This window comes from Macaca fascicularis, chromosome 1 (assembly GCF_037993035.2).
Source record: "Macaca fascicularis isolate 582-1 chromosome 1, T2T-MFA8v1.1".
NCBI classification, from domain to species: domain Eukaryota; kingdom Metazoa; phylum Chordata; class Mammalia; order Primates; family Cercopithecidae; genus Macaca; species Macaca fascicularis.
Window position 1 is genome coordinate 195,250,612 of NC_088375.1, and position 11,488 is coordinate 195,262,099.

An 11,488-nucleotide genomic window follows, 5' to 3' on the forward strand; every position below is an offset into this window, starting at 1 on the left:
TCCAAGAGTGGCTTTGCTGGGTGGTTCTTATTCAGAGCCTCTCGTGAGGTTGTAGTCAAGCTGCCAGGTGGAGGTGCAGTCAATGGAAGGCTTGCCTAGGGCTGGAGGAGCTGCCTCCAAGATGGCTCACTCACATGGCTGTTGGCAGATGACCAGAGTTCCTCGCCACAATGTTACCTGAGTGTCCTCATGACATGGCTGTTGGCTTCCCTGAGAGTGAGTAATCCAAGAGAGAGCAAGGCAAAAGCCAGACCATTTTTTATGACCTAGCCTTGGAAGTGACATGTCATCACTTCTAGCATATTCCATTGGTCACACAGACAAACCCTGTTAGAAGGTGAGAGGGGACTACCCAAGGAGGTGAATATCAGGAAGTGGAGATGATTAGGGGCCATCTTGGCGGTTGGCTACCACATATTATTATACCTCCATCAGTCTGGTACACCTGGGGCCCCCAACATTATGTTAACCGTTCTGCCCAGTGGTAAGACTAGACTTGAATGTTTCTCCTGGATTCTCCAACCTGAAGTCCCCTCAGTTTCCCACCTGTCCCCACCCAGTCACCAAGGATGGAGAGAAATATGATTCTTCATCTACTTCCTTCCTCACACCTCCTGTCCAACATTCCTTCAGGGGCCTTGGAGTCACCTACTTGGGGACATCATCGAAACTGTTCTGAGATGTCTTAGTCTCATGGTAAAATTTTTATTATGTCCGTAAGGCCAGTGGTCCCAGGGCTATTTGCCCTGTTTTATAACCAGTGGCCCATGTCCAAGATGAGGGAAAGGCAGGGGTCGGGGAAGGGCGGCATCCCAACACCCCCTCCTTCCTAGGCCTTGTATATCAGCCCCAGCCTCTGGTGCCATAAATGAATCCTCTGCTTTCTGACATGGTCTTGGACTGGATTTGGGAATAAAAGCCCCATGATGTGATCCAGATGTGACTGTGGCTTGGAGCTGGAACAAAAAAACAAAGGAGTAACCAGATAAAGAAATCACAGACATAATTCTTTCTCCTCCTGTGTGCACTCCCTTTTCAACTTGCAAAGCTCATCCATGACCTGAGGCCTATGTGTTCTGTTTTTCTCTTGTGCTTACTAGTAGCCAGTTTTATTTGCCCATAGGTCATTTAAAGAAACATTATTTTTGGCTGGGAGCCGTGACTCAAGCCTGTAATCCCAACACTTTGGGAGGCCAAGGCAGGTGAATCACGAGGTCAGAAGATTGAGACCATCCTGGCCAACATGATGAAACCCCATCTCTACTAAAAATACAAAAATTAGCTGGGCATGGTGGCATGTGTTTGTAGTCCCAGCTACTCAGGAGGCTGAGGCAGGAGAATTGGTTGAACCCAGGAGGTGGAGGTTGCAGTGAACCAAGATCACGCCACTGCACTCCAGCCTGGGTGACAGAGCGAGACTCCATCTCAAAAAAAAAAAAGGAAACATTATTTTTATAAACAAGTAACTCAAAGAATAAAATTACAAATTCACATCATAATAGTGAATGGAATAGACTCGGTTCTAAACACTTTATACATTCATTTAATTATCACAACAACCCTATGAGGTAAATACTATTATTATCCCTTCTTATCCCCATTTTACAGATGAGGAAACTGAGGCTCAGAGAGGTAAGGTAACTAATTCAAGGTCCACAGCTAATAAGTGGCAGAGCTTTATTTAGACTCAAGTTGTCTGGCTCCAGAGTGTCTCTTTTTTTTTGATGTGGAGTCTCCCTGTGTGCCCAGGCTGGAGGGCAGTGGCGCAATCTCGGCTCACCGCAAGCTCTGCCTCCCGGGTTCATGCCATTCTCCTGCCTCAGCCTCCCCAGCAGCTGGGACTACAGGCGCCCACCACCACGCCTGGCTAATTTTTTGAATTTTTAGTAGAGACAGGGTTTCACCATGTTAGCCAGGATGGTCTCGATCTCCTGACCTTATGATCCTCCTGCCTCAGCCTCCCAAAGTGCTGGGATTACAGGCGTGAGCCACAATGCCCGGCCCAGAGCGTGTCTCTTAAGCACTACATTATACTGACTCTCTCATGTTATTTTACAGATAAAACGCACAAAAGAAATGTTGAGCTTACACTTAAGTTTGCTTGAGCTATGTCCCCCTGAACCTCAGGGTAGTACAAATCATCTTCTGTCATTTGAGTTCCTCTGGGGGATACATTTGAGGAGTGGTTTTAATGGGGACCTCCCTAAGAAGCAGAACCATCTGTTTCTTACAGAGCCAAAAAATACTGGTTCCCCTCACTCCACTGTTTTCTGTTCTGGGCAGGGGAGGCACGAGTGAAATATTCTCATCCACATCTTGCAGAGGAAGAAACTAAGTCTTAGAGAGGGGAAGTGACGTGTCTGAGCACACACACAATTAGGTTCAGAAAGGAAACTGAATGCCAGGCTATTTCTCTAAATTCAGTGCCATTCCCTCTGAAACACCACATTTCACCTGACTTAATCTGTGCCCTAGCTCATTTGAGTTGCTACATAAACATAAATGCCATAAACAGGGTGGCTTATAAATCACAGAAACTTATTTTTCTTTCTTTTTTTTTTTTTTTTTTTGAGACTGAGTCTGGCTCTGTCGCCCAGGCTGGAGTGCAGTGGCCGGATCTCAGCTCACTGCAAGCTCCGCCTCCCAGGTTTACGCCATTCTCCTGCCTCAGCCTCCGGAGTAGCTGGGACCACAGGCGCCCGCCACCTCGCCTGGCTAGTTTTTTGTATTTTTTAGTAGAGACAGGGTTTCACCGTGTTAGCCAGGATGGTCTCGATCTCCTGACCTCATGATCCGCCCGTCTCGGCCTCCCAAAGTGCTGGGATTACAGGCTTGAGCCACCGCGCCCGGCAGAAACTTATTTTTCAAAGTTCTAGAGGCTGTGAAGTCCAAGATCAAGGCATTGGTAGATTTGGCGTCTGGTGAGGTCCCCCTTCCTGGTTCATATATGGTACCTTCTAGCTGTGTCCTCAAATGGTGAAAGGGGTGAGCTAGCTCTCTAGGGCCTCTTTTATTTTTTTAATATTTATTTATTTATTTATTTATTTATTTATTTCTGAGGTGGAGTCTCGCTCTTGTCGCCCAGGCTGGAATGCAGTGGTGCCATCTTGGCTCACTGCAACCTCCGCCTCCCAGGTTCAAGTGATTCTCCTGCCTCAGCCTCCTGAGTAGCTGGGATTACAGGCATGCGCCATCACGCCCAGCTAATTTTTGTATTTTTAGTAGAGACGGGGTTTCTCCATGTTGGTCAGGCTGGTCTCGAACTCCCGACCTCAGGTGATCAGCCCGCCTCGGCCTCCCAGTGCTGGGATTATAGGCGTGAGTCACCACACCTGGCCTGGGGCCTTTTTTATAAGGACACTAATTATAAGGACACTAATCCCATTCATGGATTTCCACCCTCATGATCTCATAACCCCCCAAAGGCCCCACCTCCTAATATCATCACATTGGTGATTAGGTTTCACCATATTAATTTTGGAGAGGCATATTCAGACCATAGCAATTTGAATCTTCATTCTTTTTTTAAAATTTAATTTAAAGTTTCGGGATACATGTGCAGAATATTCAGGGTTTTGGGGGGTTTTATTTTTGAGACCAAGTCTTGCTCTGCCATCCAGGCTGGATTGCAGTGCCACTTGAACCCAGGAGTGCGGCTCACTGCAATCTCCGCCTCCTGGGTTCAAGTGATTCTCCTTCCTCAGCCTCCCAAATAGCTGGGATTACAGGCATGCACCACCACACCCAGTTAATTTTGTATTTGTAGTAGAGACAGGGTTTCACCATGTTGGTCAGGCTGATCTTGAACTCTTGACCTCAGGTAATCCAACCATCTCGGTCTCCCAAAGTGTTGGGATTACAGGCGTGAGCCACTGCGCCCAGCCTAGGTTTGTTACATAGGTAAAGGAGTGCCACGGTGGTTTGCTGCGCCTACCTACCCATGAATCTTCATTCTTTCATTCCTCTGGCAAAGTTCCCCTTAGAAGCCCTATGAAGCTCCAAGTGGTATAAAGCTCATCCCAATGTGAGAATAATATAGCCACAGCCCAAGGCTATGAACTTGTTACCTGCTTGCTGGGTGATGCTGCAAAACATGTACCCTCTGTGGCTGCCAGGAGAGTGCATAACTCACATCTCCTTCGAGAGAACCTGCTGCAAGAAGCATGATTACCCAACAGCCTGCAGCAGCTGTCCCTCTGGGTCAGGCCCGGGAGCTAGAGGCCAGGGCGTCCTCTTCGCACTGTGTGCCCAATGGCAGGGACCAGGCCCTCCCCCAGCTCCCACCCCCAGCTCCCACCCCCACACCCATGGCCATCTGACTTCAGGAAGCTCAGTCCCTCCCCTCCCACCTCCCCCAGTATCCTTGTCCTGCTGACATCACGCACACACGGAAGAGAAATATGCAAGATTCCAGAGAGGCCAGAGTGTGGGAACCAGGACAGATGCTGCTGGCCCTGCCCACAGGCTGCCACGCCTCCAGAGCCTCTGGGTGCTGCCAAGGGGACTCTGGAATGTGCCTGAAGCTTCTGGCTTCCTCCATGGTGGGCCACCCTCCAGGGCCTGGGAAAGCTAGGGAGGCTCTGAACACCCAGTCTGCCATTCCGCCCCTGCGTGGCTCCTGCGGGACTTGTACTGCCTGAATGTAGGGGTGGGGGTGTATAAGCTTCAAGACAGCAGGGCCAGCCCAGCTGCTTTGCTCTCAGGGGCCCAGATAAGTAGAGCATGAACTCTGCAGCCCAGGGACAGGGAAGGGAACCAAACCAACATGTTTATCACCTTACTTAGAGAAGGAGCTTGGAAGTGTGTGGGTGTACATGCATGTGTGTGTTATAGACAGATAGACACAGACAGATGGTCCCAGCCCCCACCCTCACTAGCCCCAGGGGTAGCTTGTGCGCCGCCTGCTCTGCACATGTGGCTCCCAGCAGCTGCACATTCCGTCAGTGACCAGCTGTGGCAGCAGCTGTGGAGGTGGAAAGTGAGCGCCCGATGGGTCCCAGAGGAGCGGGGGAGGAGGGCAAGGGGAGGACAGGAAGCGCCTGGGATGAGCAGGGGGTGGGGGGAGGGGGAAGCAAGGAGACTCAGACTGTTCTCAGGATGGAACGGGGAACAGGAAAGTGGTGATGGGGTGCCTGACATCTGGGTGTGGCACAGAGAGCTTGCAGAGGTCCAGGACAGGCCCAGCACACCCCGGCTAGGTCTTGCCATGTGGGTGGACCAACATAAGTGTAAGGAAAACGACTGGGCAGTTGGATCTATGGGTCTGAACCTGAGAAAAAAAGTCTGTATTTGAGATATAAATTAGCGAATCGTTTGCTCACAGAAGGAAAAGCCAGGGAGTAGGTGAACCACCTAGGGAGAGAGTGGATGGAGACAGAGGCCGAACCCAAATATAACATTAGAGCACCCATTCTCCACAGCAGGCATTGCTATCTACATCTTACCTCACTTAACCCTCACAACAACCCTGTACAGCGAGTGGCTTTGGTATCATCCCATTTTACAGATGAGAAAACCAAGGCACGAAAAGGCCACACTTGTCCTGGCTCACTTTCTGTCTCACTGTGTGGCCCAGGGGATGTTTCTGTCCCTCTCTGGGTCTCAGTGTCGCTAGGCTCAAAGTCAGGACAAGGTCCTGCAGAGGGAAGACTGAGTGGCACCTGAGTGCTCCAGGCCCCTTCTTCCCCCTACTTCATCCTGGGCCATGGGCCGGGAAAGTCCTTGTATGTTTCTGCTGTTTTTCTAGGGGCCAGGACAGACATAAACTATTCCACAATTAATAACCACGAACCACCACCCTGGGCATCTCCGTGCCAATCATCTCCTCTGAGACCCCCCAGATACCTCCACCATGCAGCAGTTAGAGGCTCGGTGCCTGCCCAGCAGTGGTCTCTGGAATCCTGTTCCAGTGTATAGTCTATGTGCAAGCCAACCGTTCAGAGCCCAGGCCATATCAGTTTAGTGATGTGAATACCAGCCTCGAGAGCAGACGGGGCTGACCTAGTGTGGGCTCAGTGATAGAGAAAGTATTGCTGCAACTGAAACTCATCACTGAAAATCTCCAGCTCGCTCAGCTCTGGGACAGAGAGAAAGGAGCAGAGGGTAGAATAGAGGGCCCGTCTCATCCTCCCTCCCTTTGGATTGAGGGTGCCTGCTACTCCTGGGCCTCTCACCCTTTTCCTTACTTCTGACTCCCTTTCCATCAGTGAGCAAATTCCTCCTGAGGCTCTACTGGTCCCTGGAGTTGCGTGGGGTGCCCTCTCTCATGGACCTGCCCCTCTTTTTTTCTGTTTATTTTTTCCCCTTAGAGATGGGGTCTCACTCTGCTGCCCAGGCTGGAGCGCACTGGTGCAATGAAGGCTCACTGCAGCCTTGACCTCCCGGGCTCAGGTGATCCTCCCACCTCAACCTCTTGAGTAGCTGCTATTATAGGCTATTACTGTGCCTGGCTGACGTGCCCCCTTTTTAAACCTGCTTCCGCAACCCTCCACCCCAGACACTTCCCAGTCCATGGCATCCTGCCCTTGCCTCTGCCTCCCTTGCCTCTGTTCATTCATCCCAAGGCATCTGTGACCTCCTGATCACACTTCTTTCCTCTTAGAGCCCCTGGACTGGTGACCAAGCCCTTTTTCTTGGCTCTTGGTTGCCTTGGTCCCTGGTGCTCCATTCTCGCAGGATTCTCCTCCTTCCCAGAGAATCTTTGGTTATTGTTTCCCAGGGTCCTAGCCTAGGTTCCCCTCCCTTCTGGATCTGCACTAGCTCCTTGGGACAGCTATGTCATGTACCCCGTGTCTTCAGCCACCAAATCTCTACTCCAGCCCAGACCTCTCCCTGGGTTCTCCTCTTGGGTGTGCCCTAGGTCTCACAAACAGCATGTCCATAGTGAGCTCCTTCCCTTCTCCAATGTTTCCCATTGGTGCTCATCACCTTCATCCATTCAGTCACCCAGACAGGAACCCAGTCCTTATTGCCTGGCCTATTTTAAGAGTCTCCTGATTGGTCCACCCAGCTCTAATGCAGGATGCAGTGGTTACCAGCATGAATTCTGGCGCCAGACTGCCTGGGTAGAATCCTATTTCTACCACTTAGTAGCTGTGTGATTTGGGGTAAGTTACTTAACCTCCCTGTGTTTCAGGGTAACTTATGAAGAAAAGAGGTTTAATTGGCTCACGGCTCTGCAGGCTGTACAGGAAGCATAGTAGCAACTGCTTCTGTGGAGGCCTCAGGGAGCTTCCAGTCATGGTGAAAGGCAAAAGGGGTTGAACAGGCACGTCACATGGCAAAAACAGGAACAAAAGAGGAAGCAGGGGAGATGCCACACACCTTTAAACATCAGATCCGTGAAAACTCACTATCATGAGAACAGTACCAAGGGGATGGGACTAAACCATTCATGAGAAACCCACCTCCCTCACCTCCCACCAGGCCCTACCACCAACATTGGGGATTACAATTCAACAGGAGATTTGGATGGGGACAGAGATCCAAACCATATCACCATTCCGTTGATATTCCATGCTTGTTCCTACCTCAGGGCTTTCAACTTGCTGTTCCTTCTGCCTGGAATCCTCTTCCCTCAGATCTTCTCAGATTCCCTCTCTCCATTCGGGTCTTTGCATAATGATTCATCCTCAGAGAGGATCTCCTGACCCCTAAGTAAAATAGCCACCAATCCCCCAGTTACCCTATGTCTCTACCTCACTTTATCTTATTTCACAGCATCAATTAATATCACTAACATTACATTATATGTGTTGCTATATGTTCATCGCCCAAAGCTCTGGCCCCTGCAATGTGAGAATGGCCCAATCCGAATGGCAAGAAGACTCTCGTGGGTGGGTGGACAAGGCAGAAAGTGGTTGGGGATGAAGCTGGAGAGATGGGCAGGGGCCCGAGCTTAAGGGATGGTACCTCAAGTGTGCCCTGGACTGTCCTGGCATGATTATTAGTATTGCCTCCTTTCACTCTCGTAGGTGCCCAGGTTATTACAGCCATTCTGTGTATGGGGCATGGTAAGCAGTTGGCATTTTATTTCAAATGGGATGTGAAGCATGTGGACGGTTTTGAGCAGGAAGTGACATGATCTGACTGGCATTTAAAAGGATCATGACCAAGTCCTTGAAACACTCTTTTGGCTCCTGCCCACACCCACACACACACACTCCACTCTCCTCCACTGCCCTTTCAGTCTTCTCTGGCAGCTCTTTCTCTTCTACAACCTTTAAATCTTGGAGTTTCTCCAGACTAGTGGTTCCCAGCTGGGGGCAATTTCTCCCCCAAGGGACATTTGGTATTTTATCTGGAGATATTTCTGATGGTCACAACTGGAGCGGGTATAACTGACCTCCAGTGGGTAGACGTCAGGGAGGTTGCTTACCATTCTACAATCCACAGAACAGCCCTGCACAATACAGAATGATCTGGCCCAAAATGCCAGTAGTCTCGAGGTTAAGAAATCCTGCACCAGATTAGTACCATCCAATAGGAACATCATGGGAGCTGAATAAGCAGTTTAACATTTTCTAGTAGTCACATTTTTAAAAACCTAAAAAAAAAACAAGGGAAGTTAATTTTACTAATATATGTTATTTAATCCAATATTTATAAAATATTATCATTGCAACATGTAATCATAACAAAAAATATCAATGACATAGTTGACACTTAAAAAAATTCTGGTGTGTATTTCATACTCACTGCACATATAGCAATTCAGACCAGTCACATTTCAAGTACTTAATAGCCATAGGGGGTTCGTGGCTATTATATTGATGGCATAGCTCTAGGGTCAGTACTACATAATATATCACAATGTTTAAGAGCTGCATAATTGGCTGGGTATAGTGGCTTACTCCTGTAATCTTAACACTTTGGGAGGCCAAGGTGGGAGGATTGCTTGGCCCCAGGAGTTGGAGACCAGCCTGGGCGACATAGTGAGATCTCATCTCTACCAAAAAAGAGATGGAGAGTCGCTCTGTCGCCCAGGCTGGAGTGCAGTGGCGCAATCTCAGCTTTTTTTTTTTTTTGAGATGGAGAGTCGCTCTGTCGCCCAGGCTGGAGTGCAGTGGCGCAATCTCGGCTCACTGCAAGCTCCGCCTCCCGGGTTCACGCCATTCTCCCGCCTCAGGCTCCCGAGTAGCTGAGACTACAGGCGGCCGCCACCACACCTGGCTAATTTTTTGTATTTTTAGTAGAGATGGGTTTTCACCGTGTTAGTCAGGATGGTCTCGATCTCCTGACCTCGTGATCTGCCCACCTCAGCCTCCGAAAGTGCTGGAATTACAGGCATGAGTCACCGTGCCCGGCAAAAAAATTTTTTTTTAATTAGCTGAGCATGGTGGTATACACCTGTAGTCCTAGCTATTCGGGAAGCTAAGGTAGGAGAATCACCTGAGCCAAGGAATTCAAGGTTTCAGTGAGCTATGACAGCACCACTACACTCTAGCCTGGTGACAGAGCAAAACCTTGTCTTTATTTTAAAAAGAAAGGGGAGTGCTGTGTAAGGTAATAAAGCCTAATGTTTTGGCTCTGGAACTGAACTGCCTTGTTAAATTCCAGCCCTTCCATTTATTGCCTGTTGGCCTTAGGTAGAGTTACTCTGCCTCTCAGCCGTCGTTTCTCACTTGTAAAGTGGGGATTATAATATTACTACTTTATAGAGTTGTCAAGGATTAAATGAGTTCATATTTACAAAACACTTAGAATAGTTTCAGGTTTTATAATAAGTGCTCACCAAATGTTAAGTATTTAGCTAGGCTCCTGCTCTGTCTCCATCCACGTTTTCTGAGTGATCCCATCTGCTCCCATAGCTTTAAATGCCATCAATTACCTAATGACGTCCAAATTTAATATCCAGCTGAGACCCTTTTCTGAACTCCAGACCCTCTATTTAACTGTGCACTATATTTTGATGATCCAAGACATCTCACATGAAATGTCCACCACGGAGCCCTTGACCTTCCCCTGCAAATCTGCTTTTCTTCCAATCTTTGCTATCTCAGTCAGTTACACAGGGCAGACATCCAGGAGGCTTTCTTGACTTCTGCCTTTCCAGGGAATGCATAGCGCATGGATTGTGCAACTTCTCTGTTGGTTGAGGTTTCCACTGACTGGCATGTGCCTGCAGAAGTGATGTGAGTACTGAGGGCATTTGGAATGAGAGTCCATAGTTGTGGCTGGGGCGACCACCAGGGCTTCCTGGTACTGATCGCTCATGACAGTTGCGCCTACCAGTATGTATTTGTAAGTCTGTCTGTGTGTATGTATTTGCATACCTGGCCACCTGGTTGTGTCTGTGGATGTGTGTGGAAGGGGGCATAGGAACGTTCTTTGCCATCAAGTAATCAAGTGTCCCCCAGCAAGCAGGCCTTGCTGTGGGGGTGGAAGCACAGTTATTCTCAGATGACCAACCCCATTCTCCCACTTGAAAGGGTGACTTCCCTCAGGGCCTGACCTGGTAGCGGGCAAAAAGGAAGACTTCTCTCATGTCTAACCCAGCACACCAAGACCTCCTCTATCTCCTCTTCCCTGCCCAAGAAGTCCACCTCCAGGATGCTCTCATGCAGCTTCCTCTGGAGCCTTGGGAGCTTCCCTGAGGTACTGGGCGCCTGAGGATGACCGGTGGAATCTGAGAACTTCCCACGAGTCCCCCTCCCTAAGGACAGGGCAGCTAGAGCCCTCCCTGAGTGAACAGGTTGGTGTGTTGTCAGAAGCAGAGGCCCCAGGAAGACAGGCTGGAGGGTGTCTCCTCTTTTCCTCTCCTTCTCCCACTTTGAGGCCCTGCCAGAGCGTCTAGAAGGAGCCCTTTCCTGGCCTCCTGGCCTCCTGGCCGCCCAGGACAACTCGACCTCTGGTGAACTGGGAACTGGGAACTGATTCCCAGGGACAACCCACCACTGCCACCAAGCCAGGCCTTTAGGGACCTCGGCCAGAGCCCAGCTTTCTCAGACGCTGTGGCCACAACTTCAGCCGTCCCTTTTGGGGGTGACTGCCACCTCTCAGAAGTGTGTCTTCCCCTTGCCCCCACCACACTATTCCACTTGCTTCGGGCCCCTATGGAGGAGCTGCTGGGGAATTCTTGTTGAGGATCAGGCCCCAACCACCCCGACTAACCTCGACAAACGATGTGTCTGCTGCCTCCAGAACACCAGGAGGCAGGAGCGCGCGGGGTTGACCCTTGCGGAATCCCAGGCATCAAAGCGGCGCCTCTACAGGCCAGCAGCGCCCAGGTGACCCAGGGACAGACGGGGACTCCTGGCTTCCCCGCCGGGCTTCCCAGGGCACCTGCCCAAGGCCACCCAGCGCGCGGCAGCCGAGACAGCGGAGCTCGGCCGGACCTCCCAGCCGTCGGTGAAGGCGGCGACCGCCCAGGGCCTTCCCACGGCTCGGCGGCGCGTCACCGCGGGGGCGAAGGGGCGCCTGGGCGCCCGGGGCTGCGGCGCAGGAAAGGGCCCTGGGAAAGGGCGGCGGCGGTGCCCCTGAGGCGGGG

The 11,488-nt window shown here is 50.5% G+C and overlaps 1 long non-coding RNA gene across 1 annotated transcript; it reads right to left on the reverse strand.

Moving 5' to 3' along the window:
- Window positions 1–685: 685 nt before the first annotated feature.
- Window positions 686–11,454, reverse strand: LOC102133346 (uncharacterized). The gene is made up of 4 exons (XR_001485914.4): window positions 11,113–11,454; window positions 8,378–8,545; window positions 7,530–7,652; window positions 686–956 (listed from the first exon to the last, which is right to left on the reverse strand). It is a non-coding gene; the product is annotated as an uncharacterized lncRNA (long non-coding RNA).
- Window positions 11,455–11,488: the final 34 nt, after the last annotated feature.